Raw genomic sequence first — 21,083 nt, 5'->3', positions numbered from 1 at the left:
CAGGATACAGATATAGCAAAACTCGGTGGTTTTAAGCTAAGATTTTGTTTTTATTATTTTTTGGTTGTTTTTGTTTTTGTAGATTAAGAATAACCTACCTGGATTGACACAAAATTTTTCTTTTTATACATGTGCCTGGCTTAATTATAGTCTTTCTGTGTATATGAACCCATAATTTTCTTAGGGAGTGCAGCCTATTTATATAGTTTTGACCACGGTTTCTATTCTTAGATGTGCCTGTTGGCTTCTTGCTGTTCCAAAACTACAACCTATAATTAGATTCATTGAGGTGGACAAGAAGGTGTCTAATGAGAACAAACTGCCAAGTCAGCCAAACGTATTTTCACAGCAACCATGTCCTTCTGATAGTCAGCTGATGTAAAGCCACATAAATCAATTACATTCTCCGTGTCACATATATTCTTGACATTCTTACAGTAGAAACTTTGAAATATGTTTTAAGTGGATCTCTTCAAACAATATTTTGGCTACTTATAAATTGTTCTGGAATGCAATTATTAATTTTGAAAAGGTAGGTTTTTGAGATGTAATCTATGTATAGTAAATCTACTCTTTTTAGGTTTATAGTTTTGACAAAACTATTTAGAATTTTGACAAAATATACATGAAGCCCTTACCACCATCAAGATAATGGATTATTTCCATCACTCCTCAAATTTCCTTTGTTTCATTTTGTCATCAATCTCTTCCATCCAATGCTAGCCCCTGGCAGCGTACGTTGTGATTTCTGTCCCTATTAGCTTTGCCTTTTCAAGCATGTCCTCTAAATAGAGTCATGCAGCACGTAGCTTTTGTGTCTGACTTCTTTCACTCACCGTGGTGCTTTTGAGTTCTATGCTTCTTGTTGTATTATTATTATTAGTGCCTGTAATTTTATTCCAGAGTAACGTTCTACTGTATGGCTATACTACTATTTATCCATTCTGTAATTGATGAAAAGAATTTTAAAAATATATATCTGTTTGACATTTTAAGGGACATTCATTTTTGAAATTATTCATAGATTCATTGGGATGATGTCAGATCTAGAAAAAGGAAAACACAGTGGATTTAAGACGGATGAGAGCTTGATACCAGAAAATGCACAGGGCTTACAAAAGACTGACATGTTAACTTCTAGTCTCCTTCCAAAGGCTACGAGTTAACTGACTTTTTAATCGTTAATGGCAAGAAAACACAGTCGTTGAGAGCACGGTCTCCCAAGGCAGGCTCCTTCAGTTCCAGTCCCAGTTCGACTGCTGACTCGTTATTTAACCTTGTTTAAGTTGATTAATGGCTCTTGCCCTCAGTTTTCTCAAGCTTAAAATAGATAGCCTCTACATCGTAGTGATGCTTTGATGGACTGAAGGAGTCTATCAAAGAAAAGAGAAGCTAGAGCAGGGCCTGCTGTCGGCTGTGACCTTAGTTCTCTCGCATTCGGGCAAATACACATTTCAAACCAGCAGCGCTCTGTCCACGCCTTCTCCCCAGCACTGTGCACATGGCGTGGGGCCACCCCTCCTCACCTGCTCGGTAAAGAGCAACTTCGGTCACTGCACTTTTGTTTGCCTTTAGAACTTTGATGATGAGGTGCTATCTGAATGGGCTCGAAGTTAGTTTATCCCCTTTAAAAGACCATTCTTTTCTGTATCCTGTCAGAGACTGATTAATTCATTGAATATCCCATAGACACACATAAAACAGCAGTTTCACATCTAACGACATGTAAATCTACTTTTAATCCATCTTATGTAAGAAGTGAGCAAGTTTGGGGCGAGGTTGTGCACTTAGAGAGCACTGTTAGTTCCTTTATAACGTCTAGGGGCAGACTGCCAGGAATAACAACAGATTTTCCTTTTATTAACTTTTGCTTAGTCTTTGATTCCAAGGAGGGGGACTATTGTGGGCTAAGTTTAATTGGCTGAACATAAACTCTTGATGGTCGATGACCATGTAGAAGCTGAACTGTAACAGCTGCCAGAAAGGCTGCTCCTCTGCCTCAATCCGTTAGTGATTTCCAGTGACACAGGAGGGGGGCGTATTGTCTCTCTTTCCCTTAAAAACATTTTTTAAGTGAGTCAATACAATTTTTTAATAAATTAGACATTGTTATAGTGAACGGAAGGAGACAGATTCTCCTAGAGCTGAAGGCCCTGAGGGAGAGACTAAAGCACGAATAAAATCAGGGAAAATACTCACCTTTATTCATTACATGAGGCTTCTTCCTTTAGACTAGGCAAAACAATTTTTTTTACTCACTTCTAGCTCAGAGGGCTTCCCTAAAATTCTGTTTTACCGCCAGGTAATGAATAAATTTCTTGTGACAGTTCACCTCCAAGACATGGGATCATTCTGACAAATTTGACATCGTCTGTTAGTTAAAGGTGGTGGCGTGACATAGAGCTACTTGGACAGCATCACGAAGGAGGCTCCCAGGCCTTCTTTAGGGTTCCAGAGACACGTGACGAAACCTGTCATTGCCTTGCAGAAATCGTGTCTTGTTGACGCGCTTCAGAGATTATTCTGTCATTAAAAGGAGACGTAGTCCTTTTAGTGTGAGGACAGTAAGGCCTTTTCCTACCTTTTAATTCCCAGCGCTAACTGGCTCTCAGAGCTGTCCGCTGGGCTGAAATTTTGGATGTTAACACCAGAGTGAACTTCCTCCTATGTTCCTGAGAAGAAATACAAAGGCTTTCTAAAAATTTCTCAACTTCAAACCTGAGTGAGGAGCCCTCCCCGCTATTCTGTGGCAGGCTGTGTGTATTTGGTTTTCTCCGCTTGGATTGTCCTTTTTGTTTGAAAGAAAGGATCTCGCAACCCGAGCTCAGGAAAGTCCTCACAATTGAGTTGGATTATTAGTGCTTAGGAGGGGGAAGACCACTTAATCCCACTGAAGTGAGAAGTGGGCCCCATCCTGGGGAAAACGGACAGTCGTAGGGGCTGTTACAGCTTTTACAGTATGACCCTTGGGGCATGGAACTTGGCAGGAAATTTAAAAAAACAAAAAGAATTCTGCACTAGAAGTAGTCAAGAACTTGTGTTCCTCTCGATGGCCTTGGTATGTAGGTACTTACCTTGTGAGTCTTAATTACACAAGCCTGATAATTAATATGTACCGAACATTCTTAGACTGAGACTTAAAACTAAATCCTTCTAGAGCTGTTTTCATATGGCAGCATTATTAATCATCTGTTTTCTACTTTATTTTTTAATTGAAGTATAGTTGATGTACGATATTATATAAGTTACAGGTGTACAATATACTGATTCACAATTTTTCAAGATTATACTCCATTTTTGGTTGTTATAAAATATTGGCTATTTTCCTTATGTTGTACATTATATTCGTGTAGCTTATTTTTGAATATAAATTATGTATTATTTTTGAATATAAATTCATAGCATTTATATTTATTAAGTTTCTTTAAAAATGGCTTGTATTTTAACTGTTCACACAGCTGAGCCTCTGACCCTTTCTTTCTCTGCCTCTTGGTTGTTCTGAGGCTCCTGTGTCTTCCCTAAGGCTAGACCTTTGAGAGGAGACCGTGTAACTGGGCCACATCTCTGGAAAATAAGGTGAACGGATTGTGTACGCAGGTTCAGCGTGCACTCAGTTCTGTGTAGCCTTTCTGTTGTAGCCACCTGTTAACCCCACAAGCTTCACTTACTCCATCATATTCTCAAGTCAAGTGTCATGAAACATGATCAGTAAAACCTGTAAAATCTGTCCAGTAAAATATCATTAATATAAAATATCTGATTGGTAAAATAAAACTGTTAAACTGCTTCTTTTGCATTTTAATTAGTTTATTGAAGTGTAGTCAGTGTACAACGCTGGGTCAATTTCTGGTGTACAGCATAAATGTTTCAGACATACGTAAACACACATACATTCCTTTTCATATTCTTTGTCATTATAGGTCACTACAAGATACTGAATATAGTTCCCTGTGCTCTACAGTGGAAACTTGTTTATCTGTTTTACATACAGTAGTTAGCCATTAAACTGTTGTTGGTTTACTTCAAGTTTGGGGCCATTAATCCGCCTCAAATAATTGTACATTTATTGCATAGTTGGTGCTTCAGGTGCGTGTCTGCCTTCCTGAGGACAGCTCTGGAAAGAGGGCTGGTGCTGGGTTCTGACTTCCCGTTGGTACCCTCCTCTAAGACTTTTACTAAATTTAATTCAACTTCCTAAGATTCGAGTTAGAATCAAAGTCCATGTTTTCTAGAGATATGAAAGTCCTTCATTCAGAAGAGACCAATTCTATTTTAATCACTATAACCATCCTTAATAAGAATGTTCTGCTGGAAAATAGTAATAATACTGTTGTAATAATAACAATAATGCTGCCAAGTAACATGAGTTCTCCCAGCATCTGTCTCCAACGTGACTCTTATGCCAAAACTGCACAAGAACTGCTCTGTCTGCATGGAAACCCCTCCTAAGAAAAAAAAAAAAGAAGCTGAGATTAAATTTTCTCTGGAAAATGAGTCATTTATAACTGACTTCACTAAAGCACAGACCCATGGTGCCCCTGATGACTGAGACCGTGTTTAAAATGAGAGTGTGTTGGTTTCCTGGGATGCCTGAAAAATTACCATAAACAGTTGGCTTAAAACAATGAATATTTATGCTCTCATGGTTCAGGAAGTAAGAAGTTGTTGGTCGGATTGGTTCCCTCTGGATGATCTGGAGGAGAAATATTCTTTGCCTTCTGCTTAGCTTCTGGGGGCTCCTGGCAATGCTCGGTATTCATTGGTTTGTAGCTACATCACTGCAATCTCTTCCTTTATCATCACGTGGCCTTCGCCTGTGAGCACGTCACCTGTGTCTCCGTGTCCAAGTGTCCCACTCCTTTCTCTTACAAAGACACCAGTCGCTGAATTTGGGGCCCACCCCGATCCAGTATGATTATGTCTGCAAAGATCTTATTTCCAAATAAGGTTACATTCACAAGGATCAGGGTAAGGACTTGCACCTGTCTTTTGTGACTATATAATGCAATACACTCCAGAGAAGATAGACAAAAATATGTCAAAGAATGGATGTGAGATGCAAGACAAATTAACTCTTTGCTATGGGATGGACTCTCTTATCTGAGTCAGCACATCATCCAGGGCATTCTAATTATTTACCCCCCACCCCCACCCCCGATACTGGATTAAATGTATGTGCTCCCGTAATTACAGTGATTATATAAATGGTGATCCCGACTGGGACCCTTTGAGAGTCAAAAGGGGTGCCCATTGGATGGGGCCCTAGGGAGCAGGCATATGAATTTTCTGGGTACCCTGGAGGTAGGGTTGCACTGTAGGATATGTATTCTGGGGTAGCATTATCGTAGTTATTATGTTTTCCACGATACTGCTAGCGTCCTGTGGGCAGTGATTATGTCTTAATTCTGGGCCCCAGTGCCTGGCATTTCATAAATGCTTACTGAAATGAAATAAATGAAATAAAATTAAATAAAATGAGTGAATCTATAAATATGAAAAGAAGGATCTGGAATGGAGAAATTCTAACGCTCTTTTAAATGGTAGAGGAACTGAACAGCCTGGTGGCTGTGAAAACGCACCATGAGGCTCTCCTCTTGCAGGGAGTGCGCTTCTCTGTGCTGCTTCTGGACATCGCCCTTCTGGGTCCACCTTGACCTTCGCACTGTGATTGTCACTGCTCCTGGCCAGTGACTGAGCACAGTGGGGAAGCGAGTGGAGGCTCATTGCAATAAGACTGTTGTTCGTATTTATTCATTTGCTGCATTAACAGGCAGCTTTAGCTTGAAGACGCCCCTTAGGCCTGGCAAGTCTTAACCCTGCACTGCAACCAGATGCTTTCTACCAACTCTCCTTCCTCCTCACTCTTCCTTCACAGGGTTCAGATCTATGTCACAGTCTAAGCCCCACTTTTTTCCTTCCCTTTATCCACCATAAAACTCCTGTATGTTATTGTAGGTTGAATAATGCGCCCCCTCGAAGATGTCTATGTCCTAATCCCCCAAACCTGAGAATATGATATTCAGCACGGCAAAAGGGACTTTGCAGGTGTGATTAACTTCAGAATTTCAGGACGGGAGATTATCTGGGGTCATCAGGGTGGACCCAGTGTAGTCATAGAGGAAGATGGGGGGTTGGAGAGAGAAAAATCAATATGCCTGCAAAATCAGGAGGAGGGAGGGGGACGTGACAGTGGAAGCAGAGGCTGGAATGACGCAGCTGGGAGCCCAGTTCAGACAGCCTCTGGAAACTGAAAAGGGCAAGGACTGGCTTCTCCCACAGAACCTCCAGAGGGAACACAGCCTTCTTGATTTTAGCCTGTAAGATCTGTTTCAGAGTTCTGACCTTCAGGATTACAATAAATCTGTGTTGTTTGAAGCCACAAAATTCCTGGTAATCTGTAACAGCAGCAGTGGTAGGAACCTGACACATCTAGTTCTAGTTTGGCATCTTCTTCTTCGGAATCTAAACTAACACAGGTGTGATTGCGTAATGTTTCAGGATCCGATGGGGGAAAAAACATAAATAATGGCTTAAGGGACTATTCATACAATTATTTCACTGTCTTGCCACTTTCGAAAGTCTTTAATTTTTAAAGCAATAAACGTTCCGTGATGGAATGAAGTTCCAGAAAGGAGACACTCTCTGTCTTCAAATGGCAGCCTGAATCATTTAGGAATATTATCCATAATAGCTGTGCTTGAGGAAAGATGTTTCAGAGACATATACATTGATAAAATATTAAGAAATCATGCTAAATAATGGATGATGCCAGTTCTAGGGAGAAAACAATAGTCTGAATGTTTGCTGAGGAGTATCTTGTGGAGTTTTGTCTGTGTTTACTAGACTGAAAAGCCTAAGCAAGTCCTTCGAAGGCGTTTGCGGTTCCGGAACGCAGGTGGGCGACGGAGGGCGTGAGGCCACGCCTCCCAGTGCCACACCTCCCAGTGCCACGCCTCCCAGTGCCACGCCCCCGGCCGCCCCTGCCCCGCCCCCGCCCCGCCCCCCGGCCACCCCCACCCCCGGCGCCGCTGCGGTCACGTCCTGCTCAGACTCCGTCGGAGAGAGCATGCAACGTTGACCACATTGTCTTCGTCACAACAGTCTTTGTTATTAGCCAAACCCATGGTAGGTAAGCCTGTTCGTTACTTAGAGACCAACAGATCTGAAAACTCTAAGGTTTCCTTAGAGACTTAAAACTCAGATTTTCTGTTAAATCCAAAGGAAAGGCTGTAGCACCTGTCGTCTTCATAGCGTTCTCCTTTATGTGAACGTGACAGGTCTCAGCTCGCTGTCTGCTCTGCTTAGGGTGCACGCGTTCTGTTGCGTTCTGTGAAGTGTCCCTGTTGCCCTGGCAGTCTGAATTGAATTAAGTAATCATTAATGACTTGCATTGTCTGAGAAATTTGAATTTAAACGCATGGGTATTAATATGGTTAGCCTTTTCTCCAAAAGAAACAAACAAACTCCAGGAAAACTAGCATAAGCTATTGTAGTCAGGACTTTTGTGAAGTGTTTTAGCTCATTTCCTCATAAAACATAATGCTAATACAGCAAGGTTTAATTTTCCAAATAGCATTGTGACATATCTGCATATTTTTAATTAACTGACCACAATTTAAATGGGATGTGACACCTGCCTGTTCTGTCATGAGAGGAATTAGGAGACAGGTACAATGGATAGACTGATTCAGATCCATCCTAATACATTATGCCTCAGTCAACTCATTAATTATTTTGCTGATTCAGTATTCACATTTTTAACCCTATTTTTTGGACGATATGTATGTTTAGAACATTTACTTAGGCCCAGAGAAAAAGTTACAGCCCCTGCCTCCAACTGTTTCACCACCAAGTGAGAGGTGGACAGGTGAGTAAATAAATCGTGACATGTTATAGAAAGAACCACAGAAGCATTGTGGGTAGAGAGAAACACAAAGGATGCTGAAATCTGGACTCGCAGGTGGGTTAGAGAAACCTTCATGGAGGGGGCAGTGCCTCAGCAGAGAAGTGGGTGATGGTGAGTTAGCCGGGTGAAGAAAGGGGAAGGATGGGTTTGTCCACACAGCAGGAACAGAACACGTAAGGTGAGAACAACCATGCTGCTTTTGGGAAAGTGATGTGGCATTATTATTGCATAAGTCAGGATGTGTCTGAGGTGGTGGTAAGAGATAATGAAGTGGTAGGCAAAAACTTCACACACTCAGGGCCACACCAAGCTCCTTTCTTTACCTTCTTTTCTCAAAAAAATCTCATGTTGCCTATTATTATCTCGAAATGTCTTTCTCATTTCCTCATTTTATTTGCTGTTTTTTTCCTTTCTGTTCTTAATGGAAGACAACTTAATTCAGATTCAGTTTTTGCTTTATGGCTTCCCCGTGGTGTATATCTTTTGAAACTATTTTTTCTTTGCTTGAGTCTTGGGTTGTGGTTTCTGATCTGTTTCATCCTCTTGTGTGCCGAGTTGGCACTATCTGCTTCTCTCTTTCCTCAGATCTGAAAATTCAGCTTGGATGCTTGCTGGGAAAGACAGGTTAGAAAGTGGAAGGAAGCCCGAGAGGCTGGGAGTGCCCTGTTTGAGTTTACAAAAGAATATGATATGAGATTTTCATTTTAGAAAGCCCACCCTGGCAATATGTTTGGTAGAGTCAGAAGTGATTGAGCTGGAACAGAGGAAAGAAATTAGGGGCCAGGGCAGAAATTAAATTAAAAAATAATGATAACAATGGGAAAAGTGAAAGAGTGGTAGAACTAATAAAATTGCTTGCAGATTAAATCTGTGCAGTTTTCCAGCCTGGGTATCCTGAGTGGATGCTGGTATCATTACCTGAGTTAGAAAACATGGAAAGAAAAGCAGATATAGGAAGAAAGATGGTGCCTTCCTTTTGTTGACAAGTTGAATTTGATTTGCTGGAGAAATCTAGGGTGGAATTGAATCTCTCTCTCTGGAACTCATGAATTCAGTTCTAGACGTGTAATATGGATGAGAGTGCCATCAGTCAAGAGAGAGTAGTGAAGACTGTCATAAATAACATTCAGAGAGTTAATAAAAATGAACATGTACAAATATTAACTACTATATATAAAAGAGATGAAAAATGTCTTCTGTATAGCACAGGGAACTCTATTCAATATCTTACAATAACCTCTAATAAAAAAGAAGATGAAAACAAATATGTGTATGTATATGTATGACTGAAATGTTATGCTGTACACTGGAAATTGACACATTGTAACTGATTATACTTCAATTAAAAAAAAAACACACAACAAATACTTTGTACCAGGCACTGTTCTGACTGCTTTGCATCTTTTAAGTCATGAAGTTATCGCACCTCTATGAGGCAGATCCTGTTTTACCATCCCTGTGTTACTGATGAGGAAACTGAGACTCAGATTGGTTAATTAACTCATCCAAATTGCAGCCAGATGTGGAAGAGTTGACCTTCAAACTCAGACTATCTTCCACTCTCTTGACCTTCCACTCCACTCTCAGGAGAAATAGAACAAATGAGAAGCATTTGGACATCAGATCTCTCAAGAAGCACCAAAATTTGTGAGTTGATGGAGATAAAGGAGCCTGAATAAAGAACAGGGACTAAGCAGAGGGGAGGAAGTATAAATTGTTTTAGAGAAACAAATGGAAGACAGCGTTACAAGCAGGGAGTGATCAGTGGTACCACAGACTGGAGGAGAGCAAGTAAGCTGAAGCTGAAATGTGTCTGTTCAAATTAGCGTTTAATGCTATGGTCCCTGCCTACATTGCTCATAGGCTTTTTTTTTTTTTTTTTTTTTGGTAGTATAGAGATTTTTTTTTTTAATTGAAGTATTGTCAGTTACAATGTGTCAATTTCTAGTGTACAGCATAATGGCTCATAGACTTTTTATAATGATGAAAAAATGATTCTGTAAATATGTAGAAAACAGTGACTCTCCAAATTAGACTATTACAAATATTCAAATTTGTCTTCCTCTGGGCACTAGGCTGAATTGTACTCCTCTGCTGTCTTTGAAGCTAGGTGAAGCCATATGACTTTCTTTAAACAATGAAATATAAATTGATATGTCACTTCTGCATTTAAGTACCTCTGCATGTTTCACTGGCTCCTTTTTTCCACCGTGGTGAGCCAGGAGCTCCTGTTTGTTGGGCACTAAGGAGACCCCCCTGTGTGCGGGACACGGGATACATGTGAGGTGTATGTGTTAAGTCACAATAACCCAGCCCATCAGGACGCATCAGTACATCAATGGCATCTTCTCTTCTATGGGCTTTTTGTCTATTTGTCTTAATTTTGAGAGTCCTAATAGGCCTGTGTGAGAAAATACATTATTACATCAGTGAACAAGAGTAGATATTCTTATGCTCTTGGGAAGTAAATGAGATACAAAAATACCAGACTAATAAAAATATCCAAGGAATTAGTTAAACACAATTTAATCATGAAATAGATATATTTCTATGTCAAGGGTTCTTTTTAATCTAAGTTTAACAAATCAGGTATTTGGAATATCAGGTATATGGAGTATTTACATATACAGGATAAAACATGGTAGCAAACATTTTTAGAAAGCTGATACAATTATAAAATTTGTAGTGAGTACATAATAAATAATGTTAAAAATCCATTTTTGATTATAATTTGAATGTCTGATGATGGATATGTAACAAGTATACTTATATGAAATTTCATTAAATAAATAAAACATTAAAAATGCTACTGTTTCCTTCCTTAGATTTATGTAGAGCTTTTAAATTTACAAAGCACTTTTCATGTACATTATTGCAATTAATCAACTGACACTTGAAGTATTATTTTAAGAAATGAAAAAGCAAGGTAGAAATTTATGTTTTGTTTAAAGAGACATAATAAATGTATTATTTCAAATTAATGCTAAAACATTTTTTTCTCTGAAAAACTAATGTGCTATTATATTAAACTCCCTCTAGCATTCCAACACAGTGAGTACTGTCATCATGAGGAAAAAGGCCACCAAGTATTCAGTTTATGTTAGTAACGGAATAGTTGGTGTTTATAATTTAGAAACTTAGGCAGATAGGGCTTTGAAATATTTATATAAGGAGCACCAAAGGATGATTACACGAAGTCCCAAAAAATGCAAATAACATGTAGTCTTGTTTTTTGGATATTTTTCTCCACTCCATGTCTCTTCTCCCAACTTTGCATTCTAGAATTTACTTCTTTTTTATTATATTTGTTTTTATTTTTTGCTCTTTTTTATATTGTTATTGACATATAGTCAGTTTACAATCATTTGTCAATTTCTGGTGTACGGCATAATGCTTAGGTCATACATGAACATACGTATATTTATTTTCATATTCTTTTTCACCGTAAGTTACAAGATATTGAATATAGTTCACTGTGCTATACAGTGTAAACTTTTTATTTATCTTTTCTATGTTAGTTAGTATCTGAAAATCTCGAACTCCCAGGTTATCCCTTCCCACCCCTGTCCCCACCCCTGTCCCCACCACTAGAATTTACGTCTAATTAAACATCTGATATGGAGTCCAAGGAGCATGAATGTTTAACTTCATCAGTTACTTTTCTGAGTCTTCTTTCCCCTCTCTATATAATGTGATCTTGATTTTTTTTTTTTGATTCACATTTCTTTGAGAAATCTACTGGTATTTTTCTCCTGTGAAAATGTGAGAAACAGAGAGTTGGCAGCTGTGACACGTCTCATGATGGAAGAAGTCCAGGTGATTGGCTGCCTGGCAGATCTCGAAAGGAAAATGCGGAGAAAAAATAAGTGCAATGATGAAATGTCTTTAAGGAGAACGTCTTTATTAATCAAAGGCAGAATTCGGGTTAAGGCTTGAGCACCCCAAGGACAGGGAGCAATATCTTGGGTCTACTGATAAACAAATGACAAAACACGTATCCAGGCAGGGCCCTCGTGGTCTTGGGCACCAGGTTGGTGGGGAGGAGTGGGGAGCGTGGGGTAACAGGGATAGAGAAGAGCTGACCATGAGAATCCCTAGGGGATGTAGCAGAGGGCACTGGGGGCCTTCATGTGCTGAGATTATTCTCACAAATTTGTCCTCAGTGAGACCTGTGCCAGGGAAGTCAGGAGTCCAGTGATTGCTACCTCATTATGGGGAGGGAGTGCCCTGCAGTTAGAAACCGTGTCTTATTCATATGTATATTTCTAATTCTTGGTACCTAAAGGGAGAAAATATATGTTTGGTGATTTGACTGCTGTAACATATCCACTTCAATAAAGTGGCAACAGTGATGCCAAAGAAATGAAGGAAAAGGGAAAAGTCTAGTAAAATTTATTATGTAGGGTTGTCCTATTTAGCAAAAGCAAAGCAGAGCAAATGTGGCAGTAGTTTCATAGGTGTATACCTCTATCAGAATTCATCAAATTGTACATCTGAAATATGTACAGTTTATAGAAACTATACCACAATAATAAAGTTGTTAAAAAATAACAGGATACCTAGTTAAATTAGAATTAAAAATGAACTTCAAATAATTTTTTAGTCTAGCTATTTCTCAGATATCACCTGCTCATTTTATCTGGCAAACCTAGTGATGTCAGACCTCTCAGCACCACCTTGCCCCTGTGCATGTTTGACTGAAAGTATGGTTTTCTTTTCTCTATAAACAGTTCTCAATTAAAACTAATCAGTGGATTATAGCCACAGCTTTAAGTTTGACTTCTGCCAACAAAAATTCCATTGAAATGTTTTTATGTCTTTTCTCTCCATAAAATCAAGTGTAGTAATATCCTGAGGGTCCTACCCATAGAAAGTGATAAAGTCTACACTTCTGAGGACAATGTAAATTGACATCTTACTGCAATTTTTATGGAATCAGACTGTGGGTTCACTGAGTACAAGCAGCGATATCAGAATAGCATGAATCATGTCTTACGTTATCCTGCTCCAGCTGACAGAGCAAAGGGATTTATAGCCCGAGCTGCCCTTCCTTTATTTAAGCATTTCTGCATCTCTCTTTTTTCAAATGTAAGTACCTGCTTTCACTATTTTTATCACTTATCTTGAGAGCCGAAACTGGTAGGACCACATTTCCTATCGTAGAGTGTACACAGGATTATCTGAATAGCACTTAGAAATACGTATTCCTGGTAGGTTTCATTATTTCCCCAGTTTCTCTGTGTGGGGTGAATCGGTTCATGAAGCTTTAGACTATGCAATGCCTGGCTGGTAGATCTTTGTTTCTACTTTTAGAATTTTAGTTATAAAAGTCGTGCTGAATGATGAAGTAAACAGAAAACTGATTGCCTTAATAAATGGCTAACTCAGACCACTTCTTATTACTCAGCCCTGTGTGTTTTGACATATTCTAAAAGTGGTTATTTGCCTTGTCATGCACACAGGGATACGTGTAAGCAAAGTGCATGTGTGATGAAGTCTCCACGTTCCGGCTTTTACATGTAATGACATAAAGTAGCTCATGTGTGCTTGTTCTGTAAAGTTGTATTACCTATTTTTTTCTTAAGTTTTGATTTTTGAAACATTTAATATTGTTTCTATTACAAGGTGAAAACCTGTGGGTTTTGGTTGATATCGAGATATTATCATTTCCCGACTTTATTTATTAAGAAAATTGGACTGTAAGTACTAATTCACCAAAATAAATAGTGGCTTCGATGACTAAGAAGACAACACCAATTATTCCGCGTTTCAGAGGCCCGGGATGGCCGACTGCAGCGTTGGTTCAGCAGCTCCGGGGTGCTTCTGCACTGCCGTCACCGGAGTGCCGACCTCTTGCTCTCAGGTTTGTTGCCTCCTGGTTGCAAGTTGGCTACTATGGTTTTATCACCCTGTCTTCCGATCGTCAAGTTCCGTGGCCTGTGGCGATGAGGTCAGAACGGCTAAACAGCTCTCTTTTCTGTTTTCCTCAGGGAGCAAATCATCTTCCAAGCGTTCTGCCGATTTCCCTTCGTCTCGTTAGAACAGGTCACGTGGGCAGGCTTAGCTTTCCCGTTTGGGGGAGGTCCACCACTCCAGTTAACAGGCTCCACTGGACCACCTGTCCTGCGCCCCATTACCTTTGGGAAAATGAGACTGTGAGGGAAAATTTGGATTCTAAATGTTAGCAGGTGTTTCTTTACTTCTATATTCTGTGTCTGCACTGTTTTGACTTTGAATGAAGTGGACGTGGACAAGGGTGACATTGTTATAGGTTGAACTTGACTTAGTCTACATTGTCCATACTGCGCCACTAAATTAAGTCAAATCACGTGATTTCAAAGAGCTGACATTTTATGATATAATCTAATGATATGAAGTAGATTAATAATTAAGACCAGTGCCAAAACCTGATGATCTTTTAAGTGAGAAGTTGTATGTTATTTTTACCACTTAAAATGTGGCTTAATTTTTTTTGCTGTGATTTTCAAATGTAGGTTAAATTCTTTTGTTTTTATTTGACTTTATGTTCTTGTATTGGGGTGGTGTTTACAAGAGTCGACATAAGAAGGACGTGTCTTAATGGAGCTTGGTCTAGAGGAAGAAATAATTTCTGAAAAATTTCAGCAAGAACTCTTGTTGCTAGATCTTGGAAAAATAATCGTATTGCCATTATACTTTTCTGGGGATAGATGACTGGCCCTTTAACACGAAGTACCAGAGCCTTGAATTTGCCCAGTGAAGTTTTTAGGTGGCAATAGGGCAGATGTTGTCCAGAGAACACCAGGATAGGAAATGTGGACAGTCGCCTCCATGGAACATATGGAAAGCAAGTAAAAATTTGTACAGGCATGACGAAGTTCAACTATGCATGGAAACACAAACTCTGGGCATCATTTTAGGATCCAGGAGACAGCTATGATGTAGCAGAAGACAGAACAGCAGCCAAAATATATGGACAGATAAAGAACTGGAGTCATGCCACCAGTTTTCAGAACATCAGTGTGATTCTGATGTGAAGACTGTGGATGGATGGGAAAGAAGAGAGCTACCACAGCCTTGGGCCTGTTGGAGCACAAATATAATGGTTGAACCTATGCGTTTGGGAAATAAGCTGAAGGAGCACTGGTGGAATGCCTACTCTGCTTTTTCGGAGGCAAGGTTTTCCTTGAAATCCCTGAGGTTTTCTTAACCTCACTCTCTAACTGGAAATGCATGATTCAGCCCCTCTTAGCTCTCCATTCTGTGGAACGGCTGCCTGCAGGAAGCTCACAAGTTGGTCTGCTTCTCCAAGCCCTAAGTGGGGAGGATGGAGTCCACTTCCCTGGTTGAGGATTCTACTTCTGGGTCTGGGGTTGAAGCCCATTGCTGACACATGAATGAGCCACACCCTCCCCTTCAGCTTTTATTGGTAATAGCACTGATGTTTTGATCTCCAACTGCTTTTTCTTTGTCTCTCAAGTAATTCCAGACTTGTGAGGAGAAAAAGGGTGCTGTTAACGGGTTCCTTGAAATCCACATGTCTAGGTGCTTCTGTCAGGGTCTACCTGTTAGCTCTTTATTTATTTATGTAAATAAATAAGGACACTCCGCGAGAAACGCTGGGTTGAAAAAGATGTAGGCGTTTCAGTTCATCTCCGTTATGTTCTTTCAACAATGTTGGTGCAACTGTAGCCCATTAGTAGAAGTAGATTATCTGGAAAATGTTTTTTGTGCCAGTCCATTCACAGTAGAATGACTTTTGAGAAACTTTGAGGTGATAAACTCAAGAGGAGATTGGTTACACTAAAACTGGATTAATGGAAAGTGACTTGGTAAGAATTCTTGACAAGGTAAGAATTTTGGCCACTAAAAAAAAATATTTGAAGACATTAGAGCAGATTAGCTTTGGGGAGGGCAGACTCATGGGGATTTGAGAATTTTTTTCTGATCTCGCACGTTCATCACATGGAAGAAGGAAGGGTCTTATCTAAGCAGCTCCTAACTGTGTTTGCAAGATTAAAGGAAGCAGATTCGGCTCAAATTTATCATTTTCCATCAAATGAGAAGGGTATCCTTGGGAGATGGTGAAAAACTTCCAGAGGTTTTTAAGTATTGACTGAGCAAATGTTTGTAAGTGATATTTTAGAGGACACTCAAGAACCAGATAGCAACTGGGCTATCTCTAAAGTTTCTTCCAACCTTGACTTTTTAATCTTTTAATTCTGTGATTTAGATTCAGTGATACAGTCTAGAGTGCTGTGGAAAGGTGGTATAGTGCATATCAAGGTAGTGGGCAATGCTAACGGAAGTCACTGGAGCTATCCCAAACAGGGTCCTTGCGGTCAGACATTATCTTTGGTGTGCACCCCCAGCTAAGCCTCAGCTCTGCATAACAGAAACATGATTTTATCATTCTGCCAGTCTTCATCAGGCTCAGGAAAGCTTCCACTCTCTGATGAAGCTTACATGAGACCGATGTATGAAACCAGAATGCCAATTTACTCATTTACGATGAGAAATAATCCTGCTAATGGAATATGTATTCAATTCCTCTGGCCAACACGTCTCCTTGTATGCACATTACATTGGAAGCTGAGTTAAAGTCAGACTGTTGTTTGTTGAGCATGGGACCAGAATGACCTGACCTGTCTCTGGGGATTTAATATTTGGTGCTATTAGGCCATCCGACCTGATGCATCCTTCTCTGCCATAGGCTGTGCACTGCCACCTGGATATAGGAGGCCTTCTCTTATCACCCTTTCTTTGGTTTGCGTTTACAGGACCTGTCTGTGCTTCTCATTCAGCCCTTCTTTTCCTTTTGCTTCTTGGAAGATTGATTGCCTTTAACTTTCTTTAGTGGTTAGGTGTACAGGCCGTGTGAGTGCTCGTTCAGGTTCTGACACTGCCGTGGTTTCTTAGTTAACTTGCTCACCCTCTCCATAGCTGTCGCCTGGTCTATAAAAAGCGTAATAATAGTGCTTATATCTGTGTTGTTGTAATGAGTTAGTGAGTGAGTATGTCTAGACGAGCTTTGAATAATGCCTGGCACGTACTGAGAAGTCAAATATTAGTTATGATTATTACCAAAATAGCCACAATTAAGTGATTTTGCTCTGAGAGACAATGGTTTTATTTAGTTTTATTTTGGGAAAAAAAAACTAGTTATATACAAGAGACCCTCTATAAGGCTATCTAAGACTATCTGCTGATTTTTTAGCAGAAACTTTACAGGCTAGAAGGTAGCGGCACATATATTCAAAGTGCTGAAAGGAAAAACTTCCAACCAAGAATACTCTACCTGGTAAGTTTATCATTCAAAATTGAAGGAGAGAGAAAGAGTTTCCAAGACAAACTAAAGCTAAAAGAGTTCATCGCACTAACATAGCCTTTCAAGAAATGTTAAATGGACCTCGAAATGTTCCTGCTAACCAAAGCTTTATACAGATTCAGTGCCATCCCCTTCAAAATACCAAAGAATTTTTCATAGAACTGGAACAAATAATCTCAAAATTTTTATGGAACCATGAAAGACCCAAATAGCCAAAGCAATCTTAAGAAAGAAGAGCAAAGTTGGAGGTATCACACTTTCTGATTTCAAACTATATTGCAAAACTGTTGTGATCATGCAGTACATTATTGGCATAAATCAGACACAGAGATCAATGAGACAGAATAGAGAGCCCTGACACAAACCCGCATTTATATATCAGGTAATTTAGCACAAAGGAGCCAAGAATATACAGTGAGGAAAAGACAGCCTCTTCAATAATTGGTATTGGGAAAACTCAAGACAGCTGTGTGCCAAAAAAAAAGAAACTAGACCACTTTCTTACACCATATACCAATAAATAAATAAATCCTCATAATGGATAGATTAAAGACTTAAATGTCAGACCTAAAAACATAAAATTCTTAGAAGAAAACAGGTAGTATGTTCTTTGACATTTCTTAGCAATATTTTTCTGGTTATGTCCCCACATGCAAGGGCAACAAAAGCAAAAATAAACAAATGGGACTACATCAAACTAAAAAGCTTTTGGACAGCAAAGGGTACAATAAAATGAAAAGGTAACCTATTGAATGAGAGAAGATGCTTGCCAGTGATATATCTAATAAGAGATTAATACCCAAAATATATGAAGAACTCACACAACCCAATATCTAAAAAACAAATGACCTAATTTAAAAATGGGCAGAGGACATGAATAGACATTTTTCCAAGGGAGACATACAGATGGCCAACAGAGACATGAAAAGATGCTTAGTATTATTAATCATTAGAGAAATGCAAATCAAAGCCACAGTGAGATACCACTTCACACGTGCTGGAATGTGTATTATCAAAAAGTCAACAAAACAAGTGTTGGGAAGGATGTGGAGAAAGGGAATCCTTGAGTACTGTCAGTGGGAATGTAAATCGATGCAACCACTATGGAAAACAGTGTGGAGACTCCCCAAAAAGTTAAAAATAGTGCTGTCATACAATACAGCATTTCCACTTCTGGCTATTTGAAGAAAACGAAAGCACCAGTTCAAAAACATGAACTCCTACGTTCATCGCATCATTATTTGCAATCGCCAAGATTCGGAAGCAATCTAAGTGTCCACTGATGGATGAATAGTTAAAGAAGATGTGGTGTGTATAGGTATTTACATGTATATACTTATATACCTATACACACAATGAAATATTACTCAACCATAAGAAAGAATATAATCTTGTCATTTGTGACATGGATAGATCCAAAGGTTATTATGCTGAGTGAAATAAGTCAGACAAAGACAAATACAGTATGATTTCACTTATATGTGAAATCTAAAAAACACACACAAAAAACCAAAACAAAACAGAAACAGATTCACAGATACAGAGAACAAACTGGTAGTCACCAAGACTGGGGTGATGAGGTGGAGAGGTTGGGTGGAATAGGTGAAGGAAATTAAGAGGTACAAACCTCCAGTTATATAATACATGTCACAGTGATGTAATGTGCAGCGTAGGGAATACTGTCCATTAGTACTGTAATAACTGGTGACAGAGGGGTACCAGATTAGGCGTATCGTTCCAATCAATTTGTAATGTATGTAAATGTTGAATTACTATGTTATACACCTGAAACTCATATAATATTGTAGGTCAAGTATATTTCAGTAAAAAAAAGATAAAGTAGTGTTAAGTATATGGTAAAACTGGAAAATATCAACTAAGTCATATAGAGTTCATTGACCGTTTTTTATGCATTTTGAATATAAGAAAAAGTTGTATTTTATGACACTGAGTAGTTCTCTGAACACTAATACTATGTCTGGAAATATTTTACTTTGAAAGTGAGCTCTTTTGGAAATCATTTCTCATTTAGCTCCACTGAGTAAAAAAATGAGAAATGAAATAAAATCCAATGAAGAGCTGCTGTCAGATTATTTATGTCACACCTGCTAGGTGAGGTGCTTCCCTTGCCCACTGGTTTACCTGTTTAGCCCTGTGAGTTTGATGCTTTGCTTCCATTGTGTGTTGAAGATATGACTAATTATCTACTATTATATGTGTATATAAAATAAATTGCCATGAGCTGGGTAACTTAAAACAACAGAAATTCATTCTCTTGCAGTTCAGGAAACCAAAATTCTGAAATCAAGGTGTCAGCCAGGTTGATTTTTCTGGAGGCTTTGAGGAGAAGCCATCCCAGGGGTCTCTCCTGGCTTCTGCTGACTCCTGGAAATCCTTGGCATCCCTCAGCTTGTAGCTGCATCACGCATGTGTCTCAGAATTTATCTGGCCTCTCTCTCTTATCTGAATCTACATCCATTTTCACATATTTTTTGGTATTTGTCACAGCAGCATTCTGCTTCCTGGTATCAAAATCCATGTCAGTTTCCCAGGCTGTCAGGACAAATGACTACAAACCACCTGGCTTAACACAACATGAATCTCTTCTCTCACAGGTGAGGAGTAGTCTGAAGGCTGATGGTCTGAAATTGAGGAGCTGGCAGGACTGCTCTCTTATGGAGGCTCAGAGAAACTGCCCCACGCCCCTCAGGTCACGGTGGTTGCTGGCAGTCCTTGGTGTCCCGTGGCTTGCAGGTGAGTCATTCTGATCTCCGTGTCCATCTCCACATCACCTTCTCTGTGTCTGTGTCTCTCTCTGCATCTTCTCCTTTTATAAGGACTGCAACCATTGGATTTGGGCTCGCCCTACATCCAAGATGAGTTTACCTCAAGATCCCTAATTAATTATATCTGCAAAAACCCTATTTCCTAATAAGGAAATGCATTTATATTTTTGTTGGAAAGTAAAAGTCGCATTTCATTAGGTTCCAGGAGTTTTCTGACATACCTGACTTTTGGGGAGACACTATCCACTTGACTACATCTTCCATCGTACAAATGGGAGAGGAGGGCAGATGGGTGCCTTGAGAGTAGGTGCGCTGGAGGGAAGTTTCATTCTAATGATTTCTACGTGTGCACGTGTGTAGATGTGTGTGTGTGTGTGTACGTGCATGTGTGTGTGTGTGGGCGCACGTGTGTGTGTGTGTGTGTGAAGTAGGTTCCTCAGCTAAGTCTGAGAAGCATGATTTCAGCATGGTTAACATAAGCCTTGAAAGGGTTGGTATGGAAAGTGCGAGTGGACTGACAAAATACATTAGAATTGAGATCTGTGGTCATTAATTCACCGAGGCAACTATGTTACTAAGAACTCGAACTTCAGATTCCATGGTATGGTCTTCCGGAGGCCCCAGTACAAGGTACATCTTCAGGTTTTCTATTTGAAATATAGACACAGAGCTATTGCTGATCCACAACATTTCCTATCAAAATTCATACCTATGTGCCCTTGGTATTTATTTTTTTCCGTGTGGAATTTTCTTGCTTTCCTTCTCCCTTTGTTGACGGTCTGTCCAAGAAGATCCCTCATGGGTAGTTATCTCAGGTGGACTGTTTCAAAATTAGTTGCTCCATTTTTGTGTTTCCACAGACTAGCTCTTTTATATTTAATGCATTTCGCCTTCTCTCTGTCAGAGTTAGTGGCAGTCTGCACGTCCGTCACGCCGGCCCGGCTGTGAGGGCTCGGCAGTGAAGGGGTGGGTCGCGTTGAGCTTTGGATCCCTCTTGCATCTGTTGCATTGCATTGCACGGAACAGACACTAAAGAAGTGCTTTCAGAACTGAGTTGGTGACAGGCTGCGATTACATTTATGTG

The 21,083-nt window shown here is 39.6% G+C and overlaps 1 long non-coding RNA gene across 9 annotated transcripts in view; it reads left to right on the top strand.

The window, feature by feature from the left end:
• The window catches only part of LOC141574748 (uncharacterized), a 945,654-nt gene that overhangs the window by 344,450 nt on the left and 580,121 nt on the right, over nucleotides 1–21,083 (top strand). For all 9 annotated transcript variants that reach the window (XR_012501786.1, XR_012501790.1, XR_012501785.1 and 6 more), the window contains one exon: nucleotides 19,829–19,967. This is a non-coding gene — a long non-coding RNA (uncharacterized LOC141574748). The remainder of the gene's footprint in view (nucleotides 1–19,828; nucleotides 19,968–21,083) is intronic.

Source organism: Camelus bactrianus, chromosome 23 (assembly GCF_048773025.1).
Source record: "Camelus bactrianus isolate YW-2024 breed Bactrian camel chromosome 23, ASM4877302v1, whole genome shotgun sequence".
Taxonomy (NCBI): Eukaryota; Metazoa; Chordata; class Mammalia; order Artiodactyla; family Camelidae; genus Camelus; species Camelus bactrianus.
The sequence above is the reverse complement of the archived record's forward strand: the minus strand, read 5'-3'. Positions and strand labels throughout refer to the sequence as shown.